This window comes from Carassius carassius, chromosome 4 (genome assembly GCF_963082965.1).
Source record: "Carassius carassius chromosome 4, fCarCar2.1, whole genome shotgun sequence".
Lineage (NCBI taxonomy): Eukaryota > Metazoa > Chordata > Actinopteri > Cypriniformes > Cyprinidae > Carassius > Carassius carassius.
The window spans coordinates 1,744,940-1,769,441 of NC_081758.1; the positions used below are offsets into that span (position 1 = coordinate 1,744,940).

The following is a 24,502-nucleotide window of genomic DNA, read 5'->3' on the forward strand; positions in this document are numbered from 1 at the left end:
TAAAAACAAGATCTATAATATGCATTTATTCACAAATTTCTCATTTTTTAGAGCCTTCCATTTCATGCACTATTCAGACATTTCTTCTTGCAGTTTAGTGTTTGTAACTAGAAATTTTGACTTTTTTGTTCTCAGAAGCTAAATTGTGAAACAAATGTCCATAGAAAAAATAAGCTTCCATCCACATGTTGTGTTATAAGTAGGGTAAATATTATTATTTATTTTTTTTGTGTATAATTTATTCTAAGAATACTTTCTTAATGTAATATAAGATTATTTTATTAATCTTAAATCTATATATATATATATATATATATATCCTGTATTGAATTAGTGTGTTTAGGAAAAATGAAAGAACCAAAAGGAAGTGCAGTCTGTTTGAGAAGTCTGTCTGGGCCTTGCAACAGGGACAGCTTGCTTGAATATTGGCAGGTGTTTGAAAATATTTATTATTATCCACAATGTAGACACTTGACTTCTTTATATGCAGGATTTGTAGTTTATGAAGTGGATGCTGGTCTGAATACTTTTGCAAGGCATCATCATTCGTGTGGGGCTTGGCTTCAGCGGTCAGCATCCTTTGCACTAAGTGGACAGAGTCATAATTTAAAGATCATAGTTCACAAATAGTCCTGAAGGTCATAGGTTAACATGACCAGAGAACTGTGCTAGTATTGCTTTACGTGTTTGACAAATACAAGCTGCGTCAGTGACAATGAAAAGCGAAGCCCCATAGACTTCTACTATTGCAAGTGCATTACTGTAAAATATTTTGTTTTTGTTTTTACAAACTAAATCAAATTTTCTGCAGTAAATGACAGCATGCTATTGATCAAGCTTAAAGGAATAGATCACCCAAAACTGAAAATTAGCTGAAAATGCACTCGCCTTCAAGTCTTCTAAGATGTTTGTTTCTTCATCAGAACAGATTTGGAGTAATTTTACATTACATTTAACATCACTTGCTCATCAATGGATGCTCTGCAGTGAATGGGTGCCGTCAGAACGAGAGTCTGATAAAAACATCACCATGATCCACAGCACTCCAGTCCATCAGTGAACATCTGGTGAAGACAAAAGATGCGTTTGTAAGAAAACACAAAATCATCACTGAGCTGATAACAATAAACAAATTAGTAAACTTCAAGCAAATTTTCATTTTGGTGAACTATTCTTTTAACTCTACTGAACCAAGTCAAAAACAAGAAGACAAAAAGATGTAGTTCAGCACAATAAACAGGCACAGACAGAATTAATCATTTTATATTAAACTGAGATCAGTTTTACAATGTGTGTAATATGAGTTGCATTGGAGAAACCAGACCTAGGTCAGCAGAGCTAGCAAGATTCACTGTATTTATTACAATTAGAATCTGATTTTATGCTGTTGAAAATTTTCTGAATGCTTTTTCTTTCCCCCAAAAATTCCAAGACTGCTAAGCTTTACTCTATTAAACAGAGCAGGGGTTGGAGAGAATTATAAGCACTGACAGATCTGAGATCTGTTTTTTTAGTATCAAGCTGGTCCTGGCTCACTTATTAATGTGTTAACACAAGCCCCTTTAGTGGTAATCCAAGTTCACTTCTGTATTCTTTTTACAGCACTGGTTGGTACTAATGTCTCTTTGTATTTATAATATTCAGTGATTTATGTAAGTATCGTACCGGAGTTGGCAAGTTGGAAAAGCATCAGAATGATTGATCTTTTTCGATCAACATAATCATTAGCAAGACTTTACTATCATTAGTTAACCTGAACTAATGTATATATACATTTAGTGCACTCCCTCATATGGTAATTTTGCCTGAATATTTTAAATTTACTGTCATGCAACAAGAAACAAAAAGCAAAAAAACTACAAAAAACAAGCCCTGTACTGAATGTATCTTGCTTGCCTTTAAAAGTGTGGAGAAAACTATTGTCACAGATGTCATTTATGTCAACTGCTGGAGAGCTTGACAATCACAACACCTGCATGTTACACACCAAAAAAAACTAAACATGCACACTTATTCAAGCGTCTGTGTTGTGAATGTAATCTAACAAGATAAATTCACAACTCACATAATAAAAGCACATTGTCATTTTAGATTCACATGTAAAAGGTCATTTAAACAAATCCAACATTTTAAAACCATTTGACATTCGGGATATTCTCTGCCTTAAGTGAATCTTAAAAAAAAAAAAAAAAACATATTATATTCAGTCCCATAATCAAAAGAAGAAACTATTTTGCATAAAATTAGGACCAAGTTGCAAGTTACAATCTTAATTGTAAGGGGGAAAAAGTATTGCCAATTTATCAAGATATATCAAAATACAATTTCAATCTTATTTCTTTATTTAGTTTTGGAGATTCACCTAAAAAGAAAAAGAAAAGAAAGAATGGCAAGTCTGTGTAAAACTGTATAAATAAGCACATACTGTATGCAGTGTCAATCACACTTTCTGCTGGTTGTGTAGTCAGACTGTAAGCAGCAGCTGTGAGTTTAACACACCAATGATTTTATCTGATGAAACAAATGTTACACAACTGCATACTTGAACCTCTTGCACATTAGACAGTAGTGCTGAGATGAAAAGTATTCAGATATAGTTTTGCTCCTAAGTTTACATAGCCCATGCAGAAGCTACATGACATTTATTTATTTTTTTTCATGGACCAAAAAATGAATTTTTATTTAGTTCCATTCTGATTCAGCTTTTTTGACAGCTACTTAACATATTCATCTATTTATTAAATACATATATGCTCAACCCATGCACAACAAGGTAACACTAAGCAACACATCATATTAAAGGAATAGTTAACCTAAAAATGAAAATGTTGTAATTATTTACCTATTATAATGTCGTTCCAAATTTTGAACAATATTGGACCCCACTGACATTCACTGTTCACTCTGGACAAAAAGGTTACATAACGTATTAGACCATAAATTGACCCTAAATTAGACCTGAAATGTATGTCACCAGATTCTTAACTGTCTGAAGGAAGATGCTTCCCTTTCAAATGAAACTCAATGCTGCATCATTACATTGATTCAATAGGAATGTTAATACCAACATCGACATACTGAAGGAATGCCTAACAAGAACGCTTGTGAAAAGCACAACCCCCTTGGCCTGAAGAATGAAGTCATCCAAAAATATTTTTACTGATATTCGGGTCGCGGTCGGTCGGTTCCTTTGAAATAAAGATGCCAATTAAACCTTTGTAATTTATATAGTACTAGACACAATTTTGAAATACATAGGCCTACACTTTATTGGCTGAATAACTGGCACGAATAGAGTGACCACCTGTCCCGCTTTACGTTGTACAGTACAGCAATTTTACCCTTTGTCCCGCCTCACGCAAACTGAGCATCTGTCCCGCTTTTTCATTCGACCCTGCCTAATAAATACACGGATATGTCCATAGGCGTACTGTTAACTTATGTCCAATAGTTCAGAGGAGAGCAATAAAAGCGTTAGTTGATAGGCTGAGTCGTACGTCAATAAATCTGTGTACTGGCGCACGAACGCCTCCTCAAAATTGTCAACAATCTCAAATTGGAGAGCGCGCGCTGTTTGGTCAGGTTAAGCAGCCATGGCCACGAAAAAGAGAAGATGCACTTTTAATAGCGAATGGACCGTGACATACTCTTGGTTAAGACCTGTACATGGCGAAGCAGAGAGAGCATTTTGCATTTTATGCAAAAGCAGTTTTTCTGTGGGACATGGTGGAGAATACGACATGAAGCGACACGGTGCATGTGAGTACCACAGAAAAAAAAAAACCATGCAAATCAGTGAACCAAATGACCCACTGGCTGACAAAGTTTGGGCAGCAGAAGTGACGAGCATTTATCATGCCGTACATCACACAAATTCATAATCGCTCTACCGACTGCAGTAACAAGTGAGCCCCAGTAATTTTTCCAGATTCTGAAATAGCTAAGGAAAAAGCTGTAGAAACTTTGGGTGATATTTTTGGGTCAGGTGGTGTCTTAATCTCTTAGTCGGTGGGTTTAAAACGAAATATAGGCAATATATTACAGAGAGCTTGAAATGTCTACTTTTAAACGATAATATTCAAACCAAAATAAATAGGCTACTCTCCGAATATGTAATCCATATGAAATGTGCATTTCTCTCTGGCGTCCATGGTGAGTCTGCATCGTCAACTTCATCTTAGCAGGGACACAGAAAACACCAGTTTATTACTAAACAATTAAATGTCTCCTTGCTAATTTAGACACATGCATGCTCAATACTTTACCGGTTCTTTTTGGCAAGCCTTATGTGTGCGGTCATAACACTTATTATCCTGTAGGCTATAGCTTGTTTAAGTAATTAACATTATAAAGGGGCGACGCATTTACTACTTTTAAAAAATGCGGGTCAGGAAGTGGGTCGGGTACATTATTTTCTTTTTCTTTTTTTGCGGTCCGAATTGTGGGTGGGTTAGGTGAAAACATTGGTCGGGTGTGGGTTGTTTATAAATTGACATGCGCATCACTGGTGTCTAGAGGCAAAACAAAAGTAGGAAGGAAAAGACTGACCATTAAGGTCACCGTAAAAGGGATTGACGATTTGAAGGGTTTGAGATTCTGGGGTTTAATCCTTGTCCAGACTTTAAAACTTTGAATGAATGTGTATGGGTAGGACCAACTTGCCACAGCACTTGCACAGCAAAATTAGCACCAGACCTTAGAGAAAGCCACACTCCTGGTAGAGTGGGCTCCAATACCTAGAGGTGAAGCCATGCTGTGCACCTCATATGCGAAAGAAATCACATTCACATTGTAGTGTGATAAGTATTGCTTGGATATAGGGGAACCCCTGTCATGACCTCCAAAGCAAACCAATAACTGATCAGATATATGTCTTAGGCTTGAACATCAAAATAAATCCTAAAGGACCTGACTGGACATAAGAGATGAACCCTCTCTAGCTCCAGCAAGTCAAACAGCAGAAGAGAGAAGGCTTGAAGGACGACCAGATTAATTGTTGAAAATCCTGTCTTTGGAATGTAACCCAGCCATGTATGCAGTATCATTGTGACAAGTCCATAGGCAAAGTCTAGGTAGTAGGGTGCAGCTGATAAGGCCTGCAAATAACCTACTCTCTTAAATGTCAATTAACAGAGCTATCTGAGGGTCAGAAACTTTTTAGAGGCTGGCTGCAAAAGCTCAAACGGACCCCTCGATAATCTTTCCAGGACTATAGAAAAGTGCTCTAGTATTCAGAATGTCTCAACAACCTCAGATGGAAGAATGGAATCTATAAGCTGGTGCCCCACAGGGGTCAGACCCATAGCTTCAATAGCTTGAGCCAAGATTGAACAATTGTGCCTGGGAGAGAAGGTCCCACCTGATCAAAATCCCACAAGGAGAGCCTTCTGGGGGAGATATTCGGTCCAAGAACCACACTTTGGCCACCCAGAGCGGAGCAACTAGAAATAAGTAAACTCTGTCCTGACGAACTCTGGCTAGAATAGCAGAGCAACTGGGGGAAACAGCGGGTCGTCGTCTCAGATCAAACAGGTCCATTTCCATTCTGCCAAACATCTGCCAAATTAACCTCAGGGTGGAGTCTCTATTCCCCAGGCTTCACCCCCATGTCTGCTCCCATATTTAATTGTCTCAGGTAGAGCAGTTTGACTTGAGCCTATAGCAGGATCTGCTGCACCAACTGAACAGGAAGCACAAATGCAGACCTCCCTGGTGATTTATATATGAGACTACTGTCGTGCTGTCCATTCACAACAACATATGGTAGCCTCTCAGGTCCATGAAAAAAATACAGGAGTCCTGGCAGTTTATGTGCCAAAGGAGATGTCAGCCTTCCCAAACCCCCTAGGCTGGACAATGATCCAGGATTGTTGCCCAACTCATAAGAGAGGCATCTATAACCACTGACTTGTAGCACCTTGAGCACAGTGTGGGACCCAAGGTCAGAAACAGGGGTTCCTTCCATGTAGAAAGGGAACGAAAGCCTCTGCATGTAATGACACTTTTCCACTGCATCGTATGACTCGGCTCAGTTTTCATTTCCACTGCAGTTTAGTACTGCTTAAATTTGGAGGGATTATAGACATGTTGTTGTAGTTGCTGAGCCTCTACTGCCATGAAAAAAAATGTCATTCCATAACACTTGTCCTCTGCTTTTGAGCCACAACTAAAATGGTCTTATGTGCAGAAGCCCCAAAGATATCATGTTGGTGATGGCTGCCATAAGACCAAATGATCTCTGGTATTGGAGGACAGAAATTTCTTGACCCAGCATGAAATCTTTAAAGGCAGAAGGTATGGACTTTTATTTGAGAAGGGGAAAATTGTGCCTGCATGTCAAGACCCAGACCACCGCTAGAAATTGTCCTCCTACTCAGTAAGAGGATGCTCTTCTTGATATTCAGCCTCAAACCAAAATGTCTCAAGTGAACAAGAATGACATCTTGTTGCCAAACCTTTCGTAATGTGGATATCGAATGCCCATTTTTACAACTTGGTACGACTCTTTAGGGTTTTCATGAAATGTCTATAAAATATTTTAGAAAAAAAAAAATAGAAAATTTCATCCAATGTGCCCTATAAGTCTATCTTGAAAAAACAATCCTCATATTGAATCTGTGACACAATCATTTTGTGCGTTAGCATCTTGAACCTGTAAGTCTGCAGAGTATGGTTCAGAGCCTGCAGGTCTAAAATTGGATGCAACCCCCACTTCTCTCTTGCAGACTAGTCCATAATAGCTGTAAAAACCTTAATCAACTTGTAACAGGGGGGTCATTTGTTTTGGAACTTGAAACAGCATACTGGCGAGGAATACTCAAACTTGTCCCCCACACATCTTTATATGATTAAATATTTATTGAATAGCAGGAGGATGCTACTCTCTGTGAGCTTTGTTGAGCAGAGATCGAGGGGAAACCCCACCAGAGACTGCTGCCTCTTGAAACACCAGAAGTGGCAGGGTGAATGGAAAAGTCCCCAAGGGTTCTCGGGGGAGATTAGACTTGATGTAATGGAGACCTGAGTCCTGTGATGATGACTGTCCTTAACACAGCCTTTGCTTTGGATGGCTCTGTGCAGCGCCCCCAGTCTTGCTGGGGGGGAACTTGGGCAGCCACACTGGCCCATTGCGCCTCCCTTCTTTGTTAGAGAGGAGCAAGGGCCTGGCTGGGGACGGCTTGTGGAAGCTTATGGCTTCTGGCTCCGGTGAGGGAAGATTTGTCTGAATGCCACCTATTGCTTTTTGGCCGCCTGAAACCTGTTGACAACAGTATTAACTGCATTGATAAACAGGCCAGATGGTAAAACTGGAGTGTCCAGAAGGAAGCTTTTCTCTTTCTCGCTGATGCCAGACAATTTGAGCCACAGATGCATCTCCATGGCAACCAACTCAGCCATTACACAGCAATGGGCCGTCTACTTAGTGGCACAGAGGACTAATTCTGTGGGCCTGGGGAGCTCCTTGACTGACTCAGGATGAAGACCCTTGCCAGAGCCCAGTTCTTTAACAGCCTGGTACATGTTTTTAAATGATGATGCTGAAGCTGGGAAGAGATAGCTAGCAAGCATCCTATCAACTGTGAATACGAGTATCGGCTGCCCCAAGACCTCAACACCTGAATCCGAGAAGGATAACAGATCTCCATCTGGGACCCCCACAACCTGAGTTGGAGCACTGCCTTGGCAGACTTTGGACCCCAACCATGGGGTGCAGACGGCTGACTCCCATTGCTCATGAAAAGAGCCAGGGATGAGTGGATCCTCCTCAAAGTGAAATGTTCACAATCCGATCTAGCATTCTCCGTTCCCAAACAGATGACCCACAGATAGCGAGAGTATGGCAGAACACACTGCTTGCTAGAGATGGGTCATTCTTGAACGATTCGTACATTTTGAACGAATCTTTAATGTGACTTGGGAAGAACGAGTCGTCTCGGGGAGTGATTCATTCAGTTGCACATGAGCAAAATTCTATAGGTTATGTACTGGAATTAGTCTAGTAGTTCACCTGTTTAAATCAATGCACTCTGAGCCGGAAAGAGAATTTATTAGTTCATCTCTTGAGTCTTCGGGTTTTTAGAGTTATTTATTGATCACGTGACAGACCCATAAGCGTTACCAATGCAGTCCGAGTTGGAAAGAGAATTGATTAGTTTTTTTAAAATTAATTAATTCGTTTTTTCTTATAAATGCCAAGGTACCAAAGATAAAAGTATAGAGAATTTCAGTATTACATAGAAAGAAGTGGCATTACATGCAAAGCACCATTTAGAGACATGTAAACATAAAAATAAATAATACTAAACGATAGCTTCAACAAAATAAATTAAAAAGATTAAATAAATTAACTGTTTTAACAGCCATAAGATTTTTGGAAGATGAAATAGTTTGGATATACTGTTGAACCTTTAAAAAAAAAAAAAAAAACAATTTATAAAGGTGAATTTACTGTGGTGAATATGAAATTTTGCAAGAAGTAATAATAGGTTATTAATAGAATATTCATTAATTTTGTTTTTTTTTATATTAAAGAAGCCAAACAGTACATCCTTAAAAAGCAGAGAGAAACCTTGGAGCAAACTGCGAAGGATAAAATTAGAGAATTAAATCCCAAATAGCTGTGTGTGAGGACAATCCCAAACGATATGTATATCAGTTTCATTAGGGTCAACACAAAAAGAACAGCTTGTATCTATGTCTGATTTAAACCTTTTCAAAAACACTTTAGCCGGTCAAAATCTGGGTAACAATTTGAATGAGATTTCTATAACCTTGTTAGTATTTATGAATTTTGAAGACAGAGTCCATACTTTTTCCCAACCAATATGATCAACCACATTCCTCCAATAAGACACATATGGAGTGGAAAGTGAAAAGTGAAAGTTACTTGACATACAGCCAAGTATGGTGACCCATACTCGGAATTCGTGCTCTGCTTTTAACCCATCCAAAGGGCAGTGAACACACACACACACACACACACACTGTGAACACACACCCGGAGCAGTGGGCAGCCATTTATGCTGCGGCGCCCTAATCAATCTAATCTTATAGTTACGTGATGAAGGATGTGACAAAAATCAAAGTTTTCCTACTGAGATTTCAAATGGGTCTAAAAAAATAGATAAAGTGCTGGATGATCTAACAGAGTCCTTTAAAAGCACAACAGCTCCTTTAGGAATAGCGTCCATGACAATGGAGAATTCTTTGGGAGTTACTGGAAAATTACATTTACATAATTCTTCGTTACTTAAAATTAAATCTTATGAGTAAAATAACTGGAAACAATCACTTTTTTTTTTCTAAAACCAGTTATTAAAAAACAAAGATTTTCTCTTATATAAAATGTCTTGGTTGTTCCAAATGAAGTACTGGTGAGGGGGGGGGGGATTATGCTTAAAAATTAATGACCATGCAAGTAGTGCCTGTTTATGAAATTTAGATTTTAGGAATTGTAAGGGATTCTAGCAATATTATAATTACAGATCCATAGGAAAGGGAGACCACCTAATTTGGAAAAGTAGTAATTGGGGATAAAATTCAACCCACCATACTCATGTGTGTGTTCATTAATATCGACTTTTATCTCTGCAACTATGCATTGAAACTTCTTTGAGCTTTAATTATAACCGGGTCAAAAAATAATTGATTAGTTCATCTATCGAGTCATCGGGTTTTTCGAGTGACTATGCACCCGTTTGTAAGAAGGCGTGTAAATTAATTTCTCTATCCAATGCGGTCACGTCATGTGACAAAACAACAAATGATAGGTTACAGCCTTTTTAAAATTATAATTATTAAACAATACAAATATTAAAACATTACTCCAGTCGGTCAAAGCGTATGGGTCTGTCACGTGATAAAGGAACGACTCAAACCCGAAGAATCATGAGATGAGATAATTGATTCTCTTTGTGGCTCAGACTGCATTGGTTAACTCAAACCCGAAGACTTGTCAGATAAGAGGTGAGGTGTGCTAATCATAGACTGAAGACCCAGGTAAACAACGAATTCATCTTTACTGTTTATTATAGCATTATAGTTTTGTATCTTGTGTAGTGCGATCAACGTTTGCATAAGTACTAGTAGACGTTAGGGAAGTAACATGTTGTATTTTAATTATATTTGATAAAATGAACTAAATTACTCGAAAAAAAGATTTGTTCATTTTGCTGGTCCGAGTCTGTAAAATGATCCGAACTTCCCATCACTACTTCTTGCAATTTTTTTGCGGATGCCATCTTTCACATGAAACCCTAAAGAGATTATTAAACTTTTACCAAAATGTTTTTTACTTCTAAAGAACACAAAGGATTTAACACCGAGACTGTGCACACACATGCAAACAAACGGCTTCCTGAAGAAGAGAATCTGGTGACATGCATTTCTGGATTTTATTAATGGTCATGGTGATGCAGTTAGGTTACGTCACCATTCTGATGGCCAGTAGAATTGCCATGTTTCCCACACACGCTTCAGGCGCTGACTCACATATGAGCGTTGTTCCCATAGTACCAATGTCTTGACGCAGCAGGAAGTTCCACATTAAAAGGAACCAAAGAGGCAATTTTCAATGGTCAAGTCACCTTTACGTCTATATACAATATAATTCATCAAAGCAGCTTATACTGAAAAGCATTTATGGTAAACTAAATTATACTTGAATATTAATGAATTTAAATATATTTGTAACTGCATTTTTGTAAGGATGCAGTTACAATTCAGTACATAACCGATTATATTTTCAATTTATGCAATGTGTCAAATAACGCTACAGTTAAAATAATAAAGCACTTTACATTTGCTTTAGTATGTTAGTCAATACATCAAAATATGTGTACTTATTTAAATCACAACAGATTTAAATGATGGTTTAAAATGTACTTTCAAGTAAAAAAAAATATATAATTTGACATTATACAGTGCACTTTTTAAAATCACACCTAAGTGTTAAAGAAATGCTCTCTATAAGTACAATTTAGTGGCCTTTTATGTTATTAATATTATATTAAATGCATGTACCGAATTAAAAAATTTACTTTTTAGATTTAAAGGACACTACAAGAGCACATTTATTACAACAAAGCACACTTCTTTTTTTTACAAGATAAGTTTGGAACGGTGGGTAAATGATGACAATTTACATTTGAGTATGAACTATTCCTTTAAGAACCAATGGCTATTGTGTGTACATTTCAGTTTCAGTTATTTTGTCTTATTCAGTGTATGTACATCTCTTACATCAAAGAGTTTCATCAGGACCTAAATAATTCATTTTAAAGCCCCTCATAAATCAATGATAAACATCTTGTAGTTCATGTAATGAGAATGTAAAATTCTGAGTTGAAATGTATCGGTGTGTATTATGCTTGTTTTTGAGTGTGTAACATCAGCCCTGGATGACACAGCTGCCCCAGTTCTTTCGCAAAGGGTTGAATATAGCCATGCGGCAGAAAGCAGGGACATAAATGCGTGCTTTGAGTCTGTTATGATCATCTGCATCAGTGACATAACATTCTGAATGTGCATAATACAGTACAGAGTACACACACTCACACAGCTTTAGACACCCCAGCATAACCCAAATAGATCAGCTGCAGATTATATTGCGCTGAATTTTGTGCCTTTTAAAGCACAGAAAGATGGTCAGCAGAATGATTCTGTGTAGAATATATATATATTCTGAATTGTGAAATGAAAAGTCTGAATCGCAAGATAAGAAGTTGCAATTTAAATTTTTTTCAAACAGTTTGTGCTGGAAACAAAACCTGAATTGCGAGACAGACTCAGTATTTAGAGAAGAATAAAGAACATATCTAGAACTGTTACAACTTTATATCATTAAAAAAAGAAATTGGTACAAAACCAAATGCCGATTTCAATTAGTTGACAATATGAAGTGACACATAAATGTTATAAATACAGTCGTGGCCAAATGTTTTGAGAATTACATAAATATTGGAAATTGGAAAAGTTGCTGCTTAAGTTTTTATAATAGCAATTTGCATATACTCCAGAATGTTATGAAGAGTGATCAGATGAATTGCATAGTCCTTCTTTGCCATGAAAATTAACTTAATCCCAAAAAAACCTTTCCACTGCATTTCATTGCTGTCATTAAAGGAGCTGCTGAGATCATTTCAGTAATCGTCTTGTTAACTCAGGTGAGAATGTTGACGAGCACAAGGCTGGAGATCATTATGTCAGGCTGATTGGGTTAGAATGGCAGACTTGACATGTTAAAAGGAGGGTGATGCTTGAAATCATTGTTCTTCCATTGTTAACCATGGTGACCTGCAAAGAAACGCGTGCAGCCATCATTGCGTTGCATAAAAATGGCTTCACAGGCAAGGATATTGTGGCTACTAAGATTGCACCTAAATCAACAATTTATAGGATCATCAAGAACTTCAAGGAAAGAGGTTCAATTCTTGTAAAGAAGGCTTCAGGGCGTCCAAGAAAGTCCAGCAAGCGCCAGGATTGTCTCCTAAAGAGGATTCAGCTGCGGGATCGGAGTGCCACCAGTGCAGAGCTTGCTCAGGAATGGCAGCAGGCAGGTGTGAGCGCATCTGCACGCACAGTGAGGACAAGACTTCTGGAAGATGGCCTGGTGTCAAGAAGGGCAGCAAAGAAGCCACTTCTCCCAAAAAAAAACATCAGGGACAGACACTAACCAGTGACGCCACTCCTGCAGCACCAGCTTGACAGCTAGTAACTCCTTATTCCCAATGTCATAGATCTGTTCCGCTGTGATTTCCTCCTGCTGTCGACCCAGAAGAGAGCTCGGCGCAGCTCCATTTCCTCTGCTGAATCCATTTAGTGTTGAGTAGATTCTGTCAGGGTGCGGGCTAGACAGAGAACTCAGATACAGAGTAGGGAAAGGAGAATTTTTATTTCTCGCCACAAAACACATAATAACAAACAATAATTAAATGCTCTAGCGCACACAGAGATCTTCCGAGCTGGCCGGCACACTGCGGACCACTCGCGACAAAAAGACATTTTGTCAACTAAACTATGCTGTTAGTCAACTAAACAGCTGAACGCGCTGTGCTTCAGGCCCTCACAGCCTAACTTTCATTCCTGACAAACATTAAATATGGTGCTGGTCTATTACCGAAACAAATGGTGTAGGATATGGCTAATGTCACAGAGCTAGACTTTTGCCATGAAGTCTGCTCCACATTGAAGCTTATTCTGTCCAAAAACAATCAAACACCAATTGAAATGAAATGCATAAAGCGATATCAGATCAGATCAGATCATTTGGTTTTTAGTATACAGCTATGTGAAGCAGGTGTTTATATTTGGTTATACACATGGTAAACCATGGTTTTTGTTCGTAAGGGTGTTTATCAATTAAAAAATTCATTTAAAACTAGTGTGAAATATGATCAGTTGGAGAAAAATGTGAAGACAAGCGATGGACCTCGGCAGGTTAATGGGTAAATGCATTTATTATTCAGAATGCATATTTGGAAGATAAATATATTCATAGGAACGTTTCAGCAGCTTGAAGATATTTCATGTCAACACAGAGAATATGACTAATTATAAAAAATAAAACTGTTGAAATGAAACTCCTGAGCTGTACTGAGTAGAACGCAAGTAGTCCATCTGTCTCCCTGATTGTTTGCACATAACTGTGTTAAGATCTTTTTCTTTTTTTTACCTTCAAAACACAATTCATGAAACACTTGCCCCATGGGATGCAATAATAAAAGAACATGAATGCCAAAATAAAAAAAGGGAAAAAAATGTCAACTTTAAAGATCCTGATGGTGACTTAATCAAAGTTCTTTGGCTTTTTAGCAGGCACGATGTCAAATCATCAGAAATCTCTACAGGCCCAACACTTCTCAGGCCATAACGTCGACGTTGCAGTGCACTGTGTGTTAAAAGTAGTACAATTTATGCAGATGTGTTTTGCCGATAAAAGGAATATATTAACTCACTTGGGCTCAGGGTGTGCTTGTGATTAGATCAAGTCAGCATTGTGGCTCATTCAGAGTTTTGTCTGAATGGTGAATGGATTTACTGTTTTGGATTGCTGCCTTGAAACTGAGAATGCATGTACAGAATGAGGCCTTCGGTGTATGATCTCTAGTAAACCGTGATAGCAAGTGACGCGGCAGCCTCCCCCGGGTCCTAAAGCCCGCTCAGTGAGGAGTTTTAATGCTGTAGGGGGCACTGTTGGCCTACTTCTAATAAAATGAAAGCAAACTGCACAAATAATTTTTAGATTAGTAAGATTCAGTAATAGATGCCATAAAATCGTTAGTATGCTTTTATTTAAAGTTCAGAAGCTATAGCTTATATGGAGAAAAAGATAAAAGTCTCTTAAATTAAATAATTTAATATACACTGATTTATAATAATATCGGCATATAGGATATCGGCAAAATCCAATCGTGCATTCCTAAAAAATACATGTAAATATTTTTGAAATAGATACTGTATGTGTGTGTATTTATATACATAACAAATATACACAGCGCACACATACAGTATATTATGCAAACAAAAACTTATTTTGGATGCGATTAATCGTGATGAATCATTTGACAGCATTAATATAGATATGTGCGCATATAAAACCATCACTCACAAAACACTGTAGGTGCAGGTATGAAACTGTATTATGTACATACAAATTCACCTGCATAAAATAGTGTCTCATTTCAAACAGAAAGGTGTTATTGCACTAAGAAGTTTCTCTTAAAATCACTCCCAGCATCTAAAACCCTTCCACAACAAACCAAAACAGCGTATATCTGAGGTCAGAGGTTTCTAGGAGTCCTGTGCACAGGAGAGTGGGAGCGTTATGGCAGATGAAATCAGGTCTCCATGGGGGTACTACTGCAGTCTGGGATGGATGGTGGATTGGGATTGTCTTCAGACCCACGCTTGGTCGTCTCTGGAGGGTTGTGCTGCTGGTAGTGTGAGTTGGGGTGTTTGTAAACACCTTGTCTGCGTTGGTTGTAGTTGTGCTGGAATCCATCTTCAACAGACTGGTCTGAAGCAAAGCTGGGATTGTACCAGGTGTAGTGCATTCTACCCTGCTTGTACTGAACCGAGCCATCGTCTTTATTCTCAACATTTCCAGCCTGTTCATTGGTTAGATATCCATTGAATGGATTCCGTCCCCTGTTTCTGGATCGTTGCCTGTTCACCCAGTTGCCGTAGCCTCTGTTCTCGTGATTGCGCCGCTGTTGGTGATGGCTGTTTGGCCACTGGCCTTTCTTTGGTGAGGGACATGAGTGGAAAGAATGAACCAGATCCAAACTGAAATGAGTGGAAGGGTCCTTTCCACTTTCACCCCCTGATGACGGGGCCCAAATGAAGCCTCGGTGTTGAGGATTATTCTTAAAGGGGAACTGTAGCTTCCTCTCATGAGGTGGCAAGAAGCGTCCCGTGCCTGGCATGAAAGGCCCATTGGGGTGGCGAGAGGTCTGAGAACTGAAAGATGGGTTTGAGAGTCGAGACGGGTTATTCCGAGAGTGTCCCAGGTAGAGGGCATTGTTTGGCTGATTGCCGGCTCCTTTGTGGCATTTAGGGTTGTGGTATTTCTCTGGGTACTGCCAGCGATGGCGACCCCGCTGGTATCCTGAATCCTCGTCGCATCTGTCGACTTGTGCTGGCGGCTCGTCACCTCTGACCCCATCCGAGCTGATGTCATCGTCGTCTCGCTGAAATAGAGATTGTACGGAAATCTTGGTTTTTGGTTACACTTAATTTGGTAAGACTTTATTTTAAGGTGTCCTTGTTACACAAGTTACATGTACTTAGGGTTAGGTACTATTATATATGATTACTATTACAATTGTGCATAATTACATACTAAGCCAAACCCAATTTTAGTACACATAGAAAATGAGAAGTGTTGCTTTTTCAAGTAGCTAATATTTAATCTTTTATTTCTGGTAACATTTTATTTCAAGTAAAACATTTATTTATTAAAAAAATGGTTTTAGTTAACTATAATAACCCTACTTACTACAGGTTAAGGTTTGGTTTAGGAGTAGTTGTTTGTAATAATGCATAATTAACTTATTACTTTATTAAGTACATGTAACAAGTAACTACACCTTAAAATAAACGGTTACCAGTATTTTTACTTTGTTACTGTACTTCAGTCCATTTTCAGGTATATCTACCTTACCAGAGTACTGGGAAACTTTTACTTTACTACATCCCAAAGCATAAAATCTTACTTTTTACTCTTTTATGTTTAATCAAAACATATTGTTTCTCATTATATCATGATGTGATGATTCACCAATCACCTTTTTCCATGAAACTCAAGGATTCCGTGAAACAGTCAAGAGTGAGTCGCCAATTAAGTCACTAAATTAGTCCTATATGCACCAAAATAAGGCAAGAACCAAGAGTAAAACAATCTGCAGAGCCTGGAAATCTGAAGTAGTTTGCATAAGTAAATCTGACGTGTAAGTTAAATGCCAGACTGAATGCTAACTGCAATCCTCTCTCCTTCACCTTTAATTGCATGGGCTACATCTTTTTGGAAGAATTCTAGTTTTGAAAAGAGTTTCACAAGCATGATCAAAGGGATCATGATAATAATTTCTTATGCAAAGATGTTAGACAGATGCCTGGCCACCATAATAGTGGGCATTTACACTCAAGTTCTTAAGGTCAATTGCCTTAAAATAGAGAGTTTCAGTCACAAGGTGCAAAACAGTTATGTATTATTGAATTTATGCAGTTAGACAAAAAAGGTTGACCAATACAGCTTATTTTTATATGCATATCACCTCACGCCTTTGATTTAAAGATGAAAATTTTATTTATATTTATTTGACAATTTATTAAATAAATGATTTGAAAACAATAAACTTACATTTTAGATGGAAACATGATTTTGTAAACCTCATAATATTTTAGCAAATTTACAAAGCTGTATAATACCTTTTATATACTTTTTACTTTCTTTATATCAATTCTGTACGTCTGTGCTCAGGCATTCTCAGTGCTATCAAAAATGAAACTCTCAACACTGCCAAAATAAAACTACTGACATTTAGTGGCCGAACAGACAAGATTATCGGTTTATCGGTAATTAAAAAAAATGAAATATTAAGTGAAAAATAAAGTGGTTGACACGACTTTCTTCCTTTATCAGTGACGATTTATTCCACAAGCAAAACCGTAATGGGTAAAAACAGAAGAAAGCCAGTCGTGTCAGTTTTGACTTTTGAGCACAGTTTTTCTTTTAAAATGTTATTTACGAGCAGGTTTATCGGAAATAACGGATACCACACTAACAGATGAGTCTTGGACGTTGGTTGCATAAGGTGAGTCAACAGTTTGCAACATGCATCACACTGTTAGTGAACAGACTGGGGAGAAGTGTGGCCGTCTCTAGATATATACGAGTGTTACCTGATCTTCAACTGGGAATATCTTCTCCATCTTCACCATGCGGTCCCTCAGTGACTGGATCTCCTCATCCTTCATATTATTCTGCAGCTTGACTTCCTGCAGTATATCAGTCAGCTTGTCGATATGAGCTTTGAGCTCTCCCATATCAGTCTTTCCTCGCTCGCTCGCTCCTCCTCCAGCTGCTGCTGTCGTTCTTTCCTCCCTGTCTCCTTCCTCTTCTGGGATGCCCACCGTCTCACATATATCCTTGGCCACACTTTTCCAGCTCTCTCTTTCCTGTGGGTCTTTTTGGCCATATGTCCGATAAAGCTCCTTCATCCTCACAATGGCCAAGGCCTCGATCTCTTGCCGAGTGTGTTTAAAGTCTTCAAGCGCTACCTTAAGAGGAGAAATAAAAACATATCCTCCTGTTATTGTAAACTACTACTCATGTAAGCTAGACAATAATATATGTGGACCCTGGATCATGAAATCATTCTTAAGTCTCTTGGGTACATTTTCAGCAATAGCCATAAAAACATTGTATGGGTCAAATGACTGATTTTTCTTTTGTGCCAAAATAAATTGGGATATTAAGTAAAGATCACGTTCCATGAAGATATTTTGTAAATTTCCTACAGAATATATATGAAAACTTAATTTTTGATTAGTAATATGCATTGCTAAGAACGTCATTTAAAGGTGTTTTCTCAGTATTTATATCAGTATGTATAAATGTCAATTTAAAAACATTTACCCTTATGACTGGTTTTGTGGTCCAGGGTCACGTATTGTTTGATCAGTCCCTAGCCAATCAAATTGGTGCTTGCCGATCTAAGAAAGCACTTGTTGTTCTGTGTGTCATATGCATTAGGTAGTCTGTGACCCATCTGAGGCTAAATCTACTCTGAAATGAATTAAAACAGTGCCTGTATTTCCCATTTCAGATGTTCTCTTGAACTCAGTGAGGCACCTCATAGCAGATCTCTTTAACAGCCTGCGTGCGAAGCTCCTCTAAGCTGAGTCTGTGTTTGGACTCGTGTGTGGCAGGTATGTGGCGGCGCTGGGGGATCTGATACACACACAGCGCCTCCCTCCTCTTCCCGCTGCTGGGCAAACCACACTTCTTCACGATAGACTGCATCTGCAAACAATCAGCAAGGGCAGAAGGCTTACTTCCTGTGAGAAATTAACAGTACAGAAACAGCTACATGAAGTGAAACAGAATTATTTGATCCAAAATACTGCAAAAGCATTAATATTGAGAACTATTTTTACTAGGCTATTTAAAATAACTGCTTTCTATTTGAAAATTTTTTCTGTGATCAAAGCTGTATTTTCAGCATCAATACTCCAGTATTAAGTGTCACATGATCCTTCAGAAATCATTCAACTTGTGTGTGTGTGTGTGCTCTTGTTTTTGTGACATATCAGGACACAACTCTGTATAATGACATGGGTATGACACAGGTATTACAAGGAGAGGGTGACTTATGAGGACATAACCCATATCCCCATTTTTCAAAACGCTTATAAATCATACAGAATGAGATTTTTTGATAAAGTAAAAATGCACAAAGTTTCCTGTGAGGGTTAGGGTTAGGTGTAGGGCCATAGAATATACAGTTTGTACAGTATAAAAACCATTACACCTATGGGATGAACCCACTTTTCACAAAAACAAACGTGTGTGTGTATGAGAGAGTGTGTGTGTGTGTGTGTGTGTGTCTGACCTTGTTAGCTGGTAATTTCTCTCTGAGAGAAGAGATGAGTCTCCAGCTCTCCTCACAGGAACGCTTATCCGAGTCATCACCGCTGTCTGAGTCTGCATACTACACACAGAGAGACAGAAACACACATTAGCTTGCTTCCAAAGCCCCGAGAGCTACAGCGTCCTGACTGTCATATGAGCTCTTAATGGACTGATGTGGAGCACTCTACAGAGGCAGCAATCTGCCAACCACACAAAACTGCTCGTCACACATAGCACACGGGAGACTCAGCTCACAATAGAGTTTGATGTTAGAATGATGCCAAGCTTGTCCTGGAATTCACAGACTCAAAGGAGACTCTTGCAGTATTACAAAACATTCACATTAAAACAAAGAAAAGGTATAATCTACAATGTTGTATATATATATAAAAAAAATTCTAAACTGTTCCATCTAGGAACCTTATTAAATGCACAAGTTTTTGAGTTATTGGCTTTATGGACAGACAGGTTCAGAGTGACAGAGTGGCAGGTAAACAATGTTGGTTAATTTTCTATAATCACATGACAATTTAGACAAAATGGGCAGTAACAGCATTTTGTTTTGGCAGAATAATCAGTCAATTGAAAGTAGTAATAATTGAAAATTAGATGGAATTGTTTTGGAATTAAATTGTGACTCCTGAAATCATGAAGAGCCCCAGTGTTTATTAAAGACACAGTAAACCATTTCTGAGAAGGTGGATCAGACCAAGCACCAAAACACACTTGTAGCCAATCAGCAGTAAGGGGCGTGTACACTCATGATGGGGGAGGTGCCAGTGTAGCACATTTGTGAATTCGGGGGCAGGGCTATTAAGACAGGGTGTTTGACACAAATTACACAATTCGATTCGATTTTCCTTCACAAGCTTGCGATTCGATTAAATTTAATATCGATTATTTTGGACATAGCAAATTTTCTCAAGGATTTTCTGATTTGTATAAAAACACTTAAACTCAGTTTTGTAATATTAAAGTTGTAATACTAACTTTAAAAGGCATAGTTATATTTCTACTCCAATTAGGTTTTTTTTTAATTAAACATTTAAATTGTAGCTGTCAGAAAAACTTTACGGATTTATTTAAACAAAAACATTTATATTGAAGAACATAAAAAAAAAGTAAAAAGATAATGAATATGTTATACGTTGCATAATTAGCAAAATGCTCCTCTCCAGAGTTCATTTTTCTAGCTGACTAATGAGCTCATGGTCACCGGATATGTTCTTCTGTGGTAAATGCGACGTTATGTGATGGATTATTTAAAAGCTATTATCGTCTTTCTGCGTTTGAACCACTGATTGCATGATTACATGAGTTGTACTCTTTCTAAGCTTCGGATGATCATTCGCGTTTATTTTATGCTGTAACAGCTATTAAAGCGAAGCAGACGATCAGTCCACAGCGATCTGTCACTCCACATTAAACAGAGCTCAAACAGCATTTCATATTTGAATTTTGAAATAAAATGGAATGAATGTAAAATCTGACACTTTGTTTCATATCAAAAGTAACAAATTGCCCTTTATTGGATGGGAGGTGCTACAATGTTTCCTTCATTATCTGTCAGGCTACACTAATTAATTATTAGGATTTAAGAGTCCATATCTTTTCATAAAAATGAGGATAGATTAAAATTGAGAAATCTAATCTTTTTACCCAGCCTTAGGTGCGGGTGTGTTTGTTGTGGAGATGTCAAACAGCAGCAGTGTCTTTTCTTACCAGTCTGTGCTGCTCCAGGATCTGCTCGGCCTCCTCCTTCTCTCCGCGGTACTGATTCTCCAGATCCTGCAGTCTGAGAGACAGCGTTCAGAGAGAAAGAAAATATGTGACCCTGGAGCACAAAACCTGTATTCAAGTCACTGGGGTGTATTTGTAGCAATAGCCAAAAACATATTGTATGGGTCAAAATTATTGATTTTTCTTTTATGCCAAAAAATAATTAGGATATTAAGTAAAGATCATGTTCCATGAAGATATTTTGTAAATTTCCTACTTTAATTTTTTTTTGTTTATATATATATATCAGTAATAGCTATGCATTGCTAAGAACTTCATTTGGACAACTTTAAAGGTGATTTTCTCAATATTTAGATTTTTTGCTCCCTCAGATTCCAGATTTTCAAATCGTTGCATCTCAGCCAAATATTGTCCGATCCTAACAAACCACACATCTGTGGAGAGATTATGCGTTCAGCTTTCCGATTTAACCCTTATGACTGGTTTTGTGCTCCAGGGTCAGAAAAACCCAACAATGATTTCTAGCAGGTCTGGAAGATTGATCAGATGAACACCATCTGGTTTTGCTGAGACTGCTCATTTTTATTTTTACATTTTCCGAGACTATAACCTGAACACAGACCCATACACACAGAAATGTGTTTTCACCTCTCCTCCATCTCCTGCTTTATGTCAATGCCTTGTTTCTCCAGCAGTTCTTCCTGTGCGTAGCTCCAGTCCACTGGCTCCCCCTGCTGCTCCTGTGGGGCACTGCGCTCTCTCTCTAAACAGGTGGCTCTTCCCCATCACTATACGGTTACCTACACAAGCACAGGGCAAAGGAGTACAAAAGAGCTTACAAGCACTAGTTTGTTTGACTAGGAGATAATAATGAGGATTTGTTCAGAATTACATGCTACCAGACTTCTGCAGCACACAGAACTGTACAGAGTGTGAACGTTTTCCGTATAAAGATGACTTAAGATTTAAAAATGCCAAAATAGCTGCAATTATTTCCTAATAAATGTATTTGAAATGTTGCACATTTAGTCCTGTGTAAGTCCTGTAGAATTTGTGTACTGCAAAGTCTGTACTGTAGTAAACAATACACTAGTTTTCCATTCTCAAAACTGAAAATTAAACTGAAAAATGTCACCTTGTTTGAGTAAAACACCATCAGTGATTCGTTTTCCATTGACATACGTTTCTGCTCCAACTAATGGCTCCAAAGTCACCACCACTGCACACACACACACACGCACGCACGCACGCACGCACGCACGCACGCACGCACACACACACACACACACACACACACGTACGTACGTGGTGTTAGCGCAGTGGATAAGACGCATGCCTGTGGTGTGAGAGACCTGGGTTCGAATCCACTGTGAAACGCCAGTGTGTCCCTGAGCGAGACATTTATGTATAAGGGGCTCCATTACCTTCTATGTTACATTATGGCCCCGTAGAAACAGTTTTTGTAAAAATAGGCTAACGATTGCGTCATAACCACTCGACTCTCTGTCGCACAGTACAGAAATTACCGTACAGACAGGAGGTGTCTGTACATAACGTTCCCATACGATGCAGGTGACCAGCCAAACATTAAAGCGCAATTTGCAGCGATAGCCGGTTTTCATAATGTAATCGGAGCGATCGACTGCACACATATTGCTATAAAGGCGCCATCTGAAGAATTTGCATATGTGAATCAGAAACATTTTCATTCAATAAATGTGCAGATTATATGTGATGCACAAATGCGCCTAACAAATATTGTGGCAAGGTGGCCTGGGTCAACCCATGATTCATTTATCCTCACAAACAGCATGGTTGGGATGAGACTCCAAGCTGGCAGGATGCGCGATGGGTGGCTACTTGGTAAGTTATGCATTTAAATGTATGGTTCTATCTAAAAGTTTAATGTTTGTGTGTGTAATTATTCAACTGCCCATCAGGAGACAGTGGTTATCCACTAAAGACGTGGCTGTTAACCCCCCTCACCAACCCACAAACTGACCGAGAGCGCAGATACAATGATGCCCATTCTCGCACTCGGTCAGTTGTGGAGCAGGCGATTGGGCAGCTGAAAAGTCGGTGGCGCTGCCTTGACAGGACCGGGGGGATGCTGTTATACCGCCCTGACAAGGTTTGCCGCATCATACTGGCCTGTGGAGTGCTGCACAATGTTGCACACAGGCATGGCATACACCTTGGTGAGGTGGGGGCACCGCTAGATGACCCTGACCCAGGACCAGTATATGTGCAGCACAATCAACAAGCCATTCAGGCCCGTCAACGTGTAATTGCGACAATATAAATGGAACTCAGACAAAAAGTTTATTTTTTGACCAATTCTTTTAATGAATGGCTTATTTCTGTAAGTGCGTCAGTGACATTTTTTAAGTGACTGTTCATTTCTTCAATGGCCCTAACAATTTGTTGCTGTGACTCCAGAACAGCATGAGTCAAGACGCGACCAGATGGACGGGGTTCAGCACTGGGGGGGAGCATTAGAGACACCGGAGACGCTGGACTGAATGGGCTCTGGCTGCTCGGGTGGTGCGGACTCTGAGTGCGTGCCAGTGGACCTTTCTGCTGTTGTTCCTGCAGTTCCTAAGTCCAAATAAACACAAGCACATGTTAACTGTATTTGAGTCTGTTCCTTATTAATGGGTACATTACTACATTGCATTTTAAAATTAAATGGTGGCTGGTAGGCTATGTATCAAAGTTAAGGAAATACATTTTAAATTAGTCACCTTGCTGGCAGTCCTGTAGTTAACAGGTGTGCAATTAACAGTGATGAATTGGAAAAAGACTTGTGGGAAATGTAGAGCCTGCAGTGGGGTGACTCTATGGGGAAGTGAGACCACTAGTGGACACCCAGGGATACACAGACCAGACACTTGCTGTGTCTGAAATCGCTCACTTATTCACTCATTCACTAATCCCTATATAGTGTATGGCAGTTGAGTTCACTATATCAGGAAGGAGTGAACAAATAAATAAGTGAATGGATTCGGACAGTGACGTATAGCCTGCATATTACACTGCGCGTGAGACTTGGAGCTGTTGCAAAAACATTGCCATATGTACTTTTATTTTACATGTACCTAATTTTAGAAAATAATACTAATGGCAATAATACTCAAAATTACTTTATATTGCAGTTGTACATACCTCCGCGTCAGCTTTGTGGTTTCTTCGATGGTATATAATTATTTTTTTTGTTAATGCTTTTATGTTCATAATCATTAAATGCTATTAAAATAACGTACTGAGAACAAAAATAAACACACATAAACACGTTCATAATTATGTGTTTATTATTTTTAGTATCCTGACACTCGCTCAAGCAGCGTTTTGAGCTCAGATAAGATGGTTGTAGAGCATCCTCAAGCGACCGTTAATTTTACATCAGAATACACTACCTGTTATTAACGAAAAAATGTAAATTATCCACCAAATTATCATAATTTTTGTAAGTTAACAACGATGCCACCTCAGTAAATTAGTCAAATATTAAACTGAGTTATTGCCTACATAACATATTTTTATATAAATAATGTAGGAAAAACGTTAAAACAGAAATAATAAAGATGTAAACTTCATCTCTCATTCAAACTCGCTCGCTCCCGGTCT

The 24,502-nt window shown here is 38.5% G+C and overlaps 1 pseudogene; it reads right to left on the reverse strand.

Moving 5' to 3' along the window:
* Positions 1-14,837: 14,837 nt before the first annotated feature.
* On the reverse strand, positions 14,838-22,904 carry LOC132131902 (kinesin-like protein KIF1C; annotated as a pseudogene).
* Positions 22,905-24,502: the final 1,598 nt, after the last annotated feature.